This window comes from Syzygium oleosum, unplaced genomic scaffold (genome assembly GCF_021117445.2).
Source record: "Syzygium oleosum isolate NSW1041296 unplaced genomic scaffold, Sole_v2.1 Sole_v2.15, whole genome shotgun sequence".
In the NCBI taxonomy this organism is placed as follows: Eukaryota; Viridiplantae; Streptophyta; class Magnoliopsida; order Myrtales; family Myrtaceae; genus Syzygium; species Syzygium oleosum.
Genome location: NW_026607499.1, coordinates 405,848 through 415,563, shown reverse-complemented (window position 1 = coordinate 415,563; position 9,716 = coordinate 405,848).

The following is a 9,716-nucleotide window of genomic DNA, read 5'->3' as shown; positions in this document are numbered from 1 at the left end:
CTAAAATGAAATGCGAAATATTGTCAATTTTATTAATCCCGGAATTACATCGAAATTCGGGCTGTTACATCACCAGCCCACAGTTGGAAAAAAAGAAGAAGAAAGAGAACAGAAAAGAAAAGAAAAAATGAAATTTAAAAAAAAATATTAGAAAAATTGAAAAAAAGAAACTGTACACCTCAACACTAGTCGTGCCACATAAGAAGGCCAACATCTAGGTCTGTGATTTTCGACTAAACTATATTGACAAATCGTCAAAATATTCTCAATTGAAGCTCAAATTGGATTGTCTTTCCTCCTCCAACTCTTTTAGAGATTTTGTGTGCAACCCACTTGCAGGAACTTGCTTGTTAAAAAAACATTAAGCTCTGTTTTTTTTTTTATCGGATAAATTAAGCTCCGTTTCAACAGAAGAAAATTTGCACAATTGAAAGATTATGACTGAATTGGCACAAATGCAATAAGTTTAGTACTTTTTTTTTATAATATTCCCCCTATTTAACTAACCTACAGTAATAATACTTTATCATATTGTAAATTATACTCATAATATAATTCAATCTTTGACAATTCTAAAAGGTATGTGTAAGAGAAAATTAGATATTAAAAAAATCAATAATAAAAAAATGTAAATTAGTTTTGAAAAAAGTATAGGCCTTTTAGTGTGTAGTCCCACCCGGACAAGTATGAATACAAGTTTATCAAAAGTTCAAATACATTTATTGGGTAAGCTTGTTAACGATTAATCTATAATACTCTACCAATGAAATGATTCAAGGGCAACGATTTCACAAGGGTTTCAATACTCGTTTAAGAGAATACATCATAATACTCACTTCATTCATTTCACAGTAGGTCCAAATCAACCCATGTCTTATCAAGCTCTCATCTATAGCTTGACCACCATCCGTAGGGATAACAGTGCTGAGGGAAAAAAAAAAGCCATCGGTTAAGCCAATGATGTTCAAATGATATGTACGGCGATTGGAGCCAACAAAGCTAAAGGGTAAGTAAATAACTATTCCCTGACAGATTGAACTTAAGCACGGACAGAAGTAGGATTTCGTGCCCTCACCTTTGATGATAGACGAGACAATCATTCACGGGACGATTTAGAGTTAAAAGATGGTTATGATGGAAGGACCCATAGTCTTCCCCACCATAAATATGGGTCATGCACTGCCCGAGATGCAGAAGTGTTGCAAGACATTCCCACAATTTGCTGCCCATACGGCCTCTTAACCATCTTAGTACAAGTACGAGAGCGTGAACAAGATTAAATCTAGCGTGTGAGCAGCAAACTTTAGCGGGGAAAATGATATCTAGAGGGGAAAATGTAATTGCCTTCGCACCTTATCACTCCAAGCATCGACCAAACTTGAATTGAGCTAACCTTACTCTGATATCAATTAAACGGGAATGTCACGCTCCGAATCTCGAGCACACTAACATCCTACCTAAGGTCGTGTAATGGCAACGTCATAGGACGCATCGCCGACCCAATCATTCTAGCTTACGATTAAAAGCATGTGGAAGCGAACTTGAAAACCCCAACAACAACCAATAATACGGGATAGTAAGGAAAACACTTTGAGAATGAAACCAAGGAAGCCATTTTATAAACATATCGTTAACCTTAGGAAGATACAATATACAAGCCTATCACAAGGCCACTTCCTAAAAGACTACACATAAACAAAAAGGGATTTGGTAGTTGGGTTAACCTAGCTTCACTATAAAAAAGGGGTGGTCAAAAAGATGGGATATCCAAACCCATTACCAAAGCTGGCCATAACCCAGAGGAGGCTTCAAGTTGGACTCCACTTCGTTCGCTTCAGACTCTATATCATTCGGACCGATATCTGGATCAGAAATAGCCCCAACCGGAGGTTCGAGGTCCATTGGATCCCAAACCTCTTCCCCGATACCGCCAGCAGGAGGTCCATCAAAACCCCTATTGGGTTCGAACAACCCACCTCCGTCCCTAAGGAACCATGCGATGAACTCATGTGGCTTCCACATCACGAAACCTTCATCCACCCAGACGGTGGTCGCGTGCTTCTGGTACGCCCTATCCGGCCCCACCGGATACTCAGTTATAATTGTGCTCATGTCCATGGGCACCCCAAAATGAGTGAGAGGGCGATTCATACTCGGGGGTTTGAAAACATTTAACAAGCACTCAGCAAGTTAACGACCTATGTCTCGATTAGGAAGTCAACTCAACACAACACACACAAACATACCATCACACAATCGTAGGCAACCCTACCTTGCCTTGGCACACGCCATGCACGTTATAAACCACAATACACCATAATAATACAATAAGCATATTACATAACCAGAACACATAGCAACTTTCTCGTACACAATGCACTCATGCGTGTTCCAATTATCACGGCCACTCAGGGCACGCCAGTCTTCACATAAGGGTCTTTCGGCTCAACCGGGTATTTATCAGTCTATTGATCTATCATGGCCTATTAAGGCATGCCCGTCCTTGTACGGGGGTCTTCCGACTTAACCGGGTAATTCCATTACGGCCACTCAGGGCACGCCCGTACTCTAAACAGGGGTCTTCCGGCTTCACTGGGTTATTATCACGGCCATTCAAGGCATGCTTGTACTTGCATGGGGGTAGCAGTTTCTCAATATATGATCACGCAAGCATTTCAACCACTCAAGCTAATTTCATTTTTCTTCATTCAACCCATACAAACATGGTTTTGCTCAAATAACAAAATACTGCAACTTTCATGCCACAAAAATACAGTAATAAATTCACACGTGATCACATACATACATTTAAACCGTCAAACTTTGCATGCTTTCATTTTTAAACATCATTGCCCTATTTAACTTATAAAATTTGACATATAAACCCGACACCTCGGGGTTTACTATTTACATGTTCACGGAAACCCTTCTAAAAATTAAATAACAAGGTTTCACATAGGGCAATTATTATTCAGGGCAAGACAGACAATAAACAGCATGAAACGAACATAATTCAACATCTAAATTAAGTAGAAAATAATCATATAAAATGCACTTATCGCCCTAATTGCGATGACTTATCAACCAATTAGTGATAGCTTGTCACCTAATTGTGATAGCTTATCACTCAAAACTGATAGCTTATCGTCCCTCCGACGATAGCTTATCACCCTTTTTACGATTACTTATCATCATTTCCTCGGTAACCTATCGCATAATTGGCGATAGCTTATCACTAAAACCTCGATAGCTTATCGCATTTTCTCAATAATTTATCGAGTCCACTTATCACCTATTGTGATAACTTATTACTGCCGCTTATCACTTATCGCGATAGCTTATCAACTAATCACTAATTAATTAGCACTAAGCATAATTAACTTAATCCAAACTCATCATAATCAAGTTTAATGTAATAATCAATGAATTAGGGAGATAACTCACCCGGAAATGATTTTTGACGACACGAGCGCGACGGCGGCGGCGAGGGTTACGCATGACTCGGTCCGGAAACGACACAAGATGACGACCGACGGCTGGATAGTGGCTAGACAGCAGCAAAATAGCACCGGTAAGGGCTGGTTTGGCTTCAGTGAAGGTGGACCGACGGTTGAAACGGCCCAAACGGATGGCACATGGCTACGAGCGATCACGATGCTCGACGGGTGGCTCAATGGTGGCTTCGTGGCGGTAAGACAGTAGCTAGAGGTGGTGCTATTGTGCTTGGCTGAAGAAGAAAGGAGGAGGAAGAGAGAGATGGGCGAAAATGAAGGGTGAAAGAAAGAAAGAGAGAGAGAACCAGTGGTGAGGGAGAGAGAGGAGAGAGAATGAGAGAGAGACAATGAGATTATCTCTCTTGCAAGTCTTCCAATTCAAGCCAAGATGAAATCCCCAAATTTTCATCATTTCTTCACATAAATGATCAAGACTTTTGCTTCCCTTTGTCACTTCTCAATAGTATAAAATACTATATGCATATATGAGCTAGAATTTTGTACGGGCTCATATAAATCAAATTCGGGTTCAAAAGGATAAAGAATGGGCTAGAATAGCTCATCGGGCTCAAATTGGGTTTAGTGGGCCTCATTGGGCCCACTTGAACTTGATTGGGCCCAATGGCCGAAGCACACAATGGGCGTGAGGCTCAATGGGCCTTCGCTCGGCCCACTTCTTCGTGGGCTCCAATTCTCGGCCCATTAACTCATTTTCCGAGCATTTCGAGCAAACCGATAAGTCAGAGGATTAACGAGGCGAAGTCCAATAGGTTAGTCTTGAAATCCTTGAAAGTTCGATCCCCAATTTCGAATTTTAATTCATGGTCAAAATCGATCAATCGCAACTTTGGTATATTTCAAACTAACGGGTGGCTTTTAGGAGTTACGCGTATTCGACCCGTGGTTGACTTGATATCAATCCACATTTAAGCTTTCTCGAGCCATGGATGATCTCGGTTATCATGTAATTACGAGGGATCAATCGCTAGTTCCGAAGTACACAATCAATAAGGATTAGTTTAAGGTTGTTCGCAATCCACACAATGGTCAAGTGGAATTATCCGCGATCCGCTTGTATACTATTGGAGAAACATTCTATAACTGTTCCTTGATCGCCTATAATGGCTCAAAATTATTCTTCGTCAATCCCTATGATCGAGTTCTTAGATCGTGCGTACTTAATTCCTTAATAACCTCTCCCTAACGATTAGTCTCTTGTGAGTGATCAATTCAGAGCGAGATTTAACTAACAGTACATCGATGAATATAATCATTTCATTACATCCAGAATAGAGTTGAAACTTGAGGATGTCACAACTTTGCCGCCCTTCAAGAAATTTCGTCCTCAAAATTTACAATTAATCATACTACTAAAAAAGATGGGGGTGTTGTTGCCTCATTAGTTCTTCGCTTTCCTAAGTCGCCCCTTCTGTTCCGTGGTGTTTCCAAATCACCTTAACCAAAGGGATCGACTTGTTCCGCTGCACGTGTTCTTTTCTATCCTCAATCCGCACCGGTCTTTTCACGTATGATACATTATCGTCCATGTCTATTTCTTTATAATTCAGCACGTGAGTCGGATCATGTTCATACTTCCTTAGCATGGACACATGGAAGACGTCATGTACTTGAGCCAATTTCGGCGACATGGCGCAGCTTGTAGGTCTGGGTGGTGATGGGTGAGTGCCGGTGAAGCTATGGCCAGATACTTCGAGCACATGAACAGTGACGACGGTGCAAAAGGGAGAAGAGAAGAAATAAATATAAAAAAGAAAGAAAAAAATGACGTGGAGGGAGAGGAGGAAGAAATGTAAACATGGAAATGTCACATGGATTGGATTTTTAAATAATATGCCAAGTCATATAAAATTTTTAATTTTAAAAGCCACGTATTTTTTTTGCAAGAATTTCTTGCCATTAGCACTTAAGTTATCATTTTTTCTCCGATTTGACACTCAAGTGATCCGGCGAAAACTTTTGATACTAAAGTGAGCGCCGTACACAACTTTTGGCACATCTAGTGTCTTTCTCCCCAAGTTATGATTGTTATTCTCAGAATAAATGAATGTATACATCATAATTGAGGAAAACATCTAAATGAATAAGAGTTTTATTAATTTGTCCATATGAAGAAAATTTACATGATAGGACCAATTCCTATCCTAACCACATGATCCTTATAACTCATTGATGACATGCATTTAGTTAAAGGATCAGCTAATATCAATTCAGTGATATCGTGTTTTATTACTATTTTGTTCTCTTTAACACTTTCCCTTATGGCTAGATATTTGATGTCGATGTACTTGCTTCGACTACCACTTTTGTTGTTTTTAATCATGAAAACCGTAGCTGAATTGTCATAAAACATCCTTAATGTCCTAGCAATGGAATCCACGACTTTAAGCTCTAATACGAAACTCTTCAACCACACACCATGTGAGGTGGCCTCAAAATAGGAAATGAACTCAGCCTCCATAGTAGAAGTAGCAATCAAAGTCTGCTTCGCCCTCCTACAGGACACAGCTCTGCCAGCAAACATAAAAATGTATCTAGATGTTGATTTTCGAGAATCAATGCAACCAGCAAAATCCGAATCCGAATAACCAACTACCTCTATGTTGTCAGTCCGTCTATACATAAGCATATAACTTTGTGTACCTTGATAGTACCTCATCACCTTCTTTGCAGCTCTCCAATGGTTCATTCCTAAATTACTCTGATATCTTTCCAACATTCCCATAGGAAAAGTAATGTCAGGTTGAGTACAAACTTGAGCATCCATCAAGCTTCTGACAGCACAAGCTTATGGGATGCTTTTTATTTGTTCCCTTTCTAGATCGTTCTTCAAACACTGGTTTAAGTTGAACCTGTCACCCTTCACAATAGGTGAATGCTTAGCAAACAAATTTTTCATCCGAAATCTCTCTAAGATTTTTTTTCCTTTTTTTGACCGACAAGTCCTTTCACTCTTCACTCTAGTGGTCCTAACTCCTCGTGAGTTATCCATTCTCATCATGTCAAATTTAGAATTTCTTATACAAAGTGAAAAATTAGTGGACCTACGGAAATGAAAACTCGGTCTCTTCTTTTTTGAAAAACGACACTCCAGTCCCAGTAAATGCGGGAAACAAAGAAAAGAAATAAAGGAAGAAAGAAAAGAAGAGAGTTATGTATGCTTTCGACTTGCGTATCTTTTTTTTTATAAGTGGACAATAGAGAAGGTTTGTTTCTGTGCTTCTGTTTCCATTGACACTAATTACCTATCTAAAAATTTTCAATTTGCCGTGTTATTCAAATACCAAGCAGCGGATCATTCTCCTAAATTCTTTGATCCTTATCACTCAATTCATTAGAAATCTAAATTACTTCTTCAGAGTGCTTTTGTTAACTATTCTAACAAACTAAGCTTGTTTCTTTATTCGTGGAACAGGTGAAGAACTTCACAACACTAGCCGATATCCACACTGAAAACCTTTTAATTCTTGATAACATATGAGTTTAAGAGCATCTAGCCACCAATGCTCTTTAAAACAGAAACTGATAACCAGTGGTAAAGTATCTAATCTAGATAAGGGTAGAGCGTCCATGGGGTTTAGAAAGCATGCATTTTAAAAGGTTTCATTCATTTGAGAATCATTTCCTGTACTAAAACCATTTCCAAAATCAAGAATTCGCTCGAGAACTTGCACACGAATAGATATATGAAAAATAGGATATTGGAATATTTTTAATTTCTAGTAATGTTGATATTCACTTGGAATAAACTGTTTTTTTTTTTAGGTTGCCATTAAGAATTCGAAACCTGTATCTCCATGACACATTTATCCAAATTAGTTTTCATCTTACAAAAAATCCACGGCACTTTTACCCCAAATTAATTTTTGTCTCACGAAAACTCCCAAAATTGGTAACCTGACCGAAATTTACCCTCAACGTTATGTCCTAAACTGCTAATGGATGCTAGATTTGGGTGAAAGTCCAATTTGGGATAAATGTGTCATGAGAAACCAGTTCAAAATTTTTTATGATATGAAAATATAGTTTGGGGTAAATATGGAGAAAATTTCAAAAAAAAAAGAGTCATATTGTATGGGTACCAATTCAGTCATAAATCTATCAATTGGATCAATTTAGACTTAAACATTTTCACATTAGTACCAATTCAGTCTATCTAGCCAATTTAGGCAAGAAATTGCTGACGTGGATACCGGCCATCCTATATGACAGGGCCGGCACTACGTTTTCTTTTCCCTGTGAATGCATCATTAACAGGAAAATAATACAACAATATAATTGTGAATTTACCTATAAGAACATCATCAATTAGAAGTACAACAATAGATTATTATATTTCATGTATTATCCTTTTAGCATTTGAAAGAAAATATATCCAAATAAATTTTGAATAACACAGATAGATAATAAAATTTTTAAAGAGCTAAAGTCTATGATATTTAACTATTCATAGATCAAAGATATATGCTAATAAATCGAAATTATCCAATATAAAATATAATTAATAAATAAAGGATTCTTTTGTTAAAGCATCATTGACTCGAAATATAAAAATTTATTTAGCAAATCAACCATTTAGTTAATCATACAAAAATAAATTTTAATTTAGGAGAGGAAAGAGATAACTTATACGGTATGCATTAAGTTAATTTATGCAAATATGTCAAATATTGAAACAAAGTAGACTAAGAATATTAAATTAGAATATGATTTTGAACCGACAAGTCGTTTCACTCTTCAATCTAGTGGTCCTTGCTCCTCGTGAGTTAATCAATCTCATCATGTCACATTTAGTATTTCTTATAGAAAGCGAGAACTTAGTGACCTGCGGAAAAGAAAACTCAGTCTCATCTTTTTTGAATAACGACACACCAGTCCAAGTAAATGTGGGAAAAAAGGAAAATAAATAAAGAAAGAAAGAAAAGAACAAAGTTATGTATGCTTTCCACTTGGGTATCTTTTGTTTTCTTTGTAAGAGGACAATAAAGGAGATTTGTATCCGTGATTCTGTTTCTTGCCATTGACACTAACTACCTATCTAAAAAAATTTCAATTTGCTGTGTTATTCAAATACCAAGCAGCGAATTGTTCTCCTAAATTCATTGATCCATATCACTCAATTCTTTAGAATCTAAATTACTTCTCTAGAGTGCTTTTGTTAACTATTCTACCAGACCAGGCTTGTTTCTTTGTTCATGGAGTAGGTGAAGAACTTTATATCACTAGCAGATATCCACGCTAAAAACCTTTCAAATCTTGATGACAGATGAGTTTAAGAGCACCTTAGCAGCCATTGCTCTCTGAAACAGAAATTGATAACTAGTGGTAAAGTATCTAAGCTAGATCAGGATAGAATGTCCTTGAGGTTTAGAAAGCATACATTTTGAAAGGTTCCTTTCTTTTGAGAATCATTTCCTGTTCTCAAACCAATTCCAAAATAAAGAATTTGTTCAAGAACTTGCAAACGCATAGATATATGAAAAACAGGAGATTGGAATATTTTTTATTTCCAGTAACATCGATATTCACTTGGAATTAACTGTTCTATTTTTTTTGGAGGTTGCCATTAAAATTCGAAACCTGTGTTCCCATGACACATTTATCAAAATTAGTTTTCGTCTTACAAAATATCTACGGCACATTTACCCAAAATTAATTTTTGTCTCATGAAAACTCCCAAAATTGTTAACCCAATCGAAATTTACCCTCAACATCAGATCCTAAATGCTAGTCGATGGTAGATTTGGGTCAGGGTCCAGTTTGGGATGTGTCATGAGAAATCAGTTCAAGATTTTTTATTATATGAAAATACAGCTTGGGGTAAATATGGGGAAAAATACAATAAAAAAAATCATAAACATATTGCATTGGTACTAATTCATTACTAAATCTTTCAATTGGACCAATTTAATCTTAAACCTTTTCACATTGGTACCAATTTAGTTCATCTGACCAATTTAGGTCGGAAATTACTGGCATGGACACCAACCGTCCTACGTTGCACAGCCGGCACTGACGTTTTCACATTATAACATTTTCTTTTCCCTGTGAACGCATCATTAACACAAAAATAATACAATATGTAATTGTGATTTTACCTATAAAAACATCATGAATCAGAAGTACAACAATATATTATTTTATTTCATGGTGGCATTATCTTTTTAGCATTTGAAAGAAAATAATCCAAATTAATTTTGAATA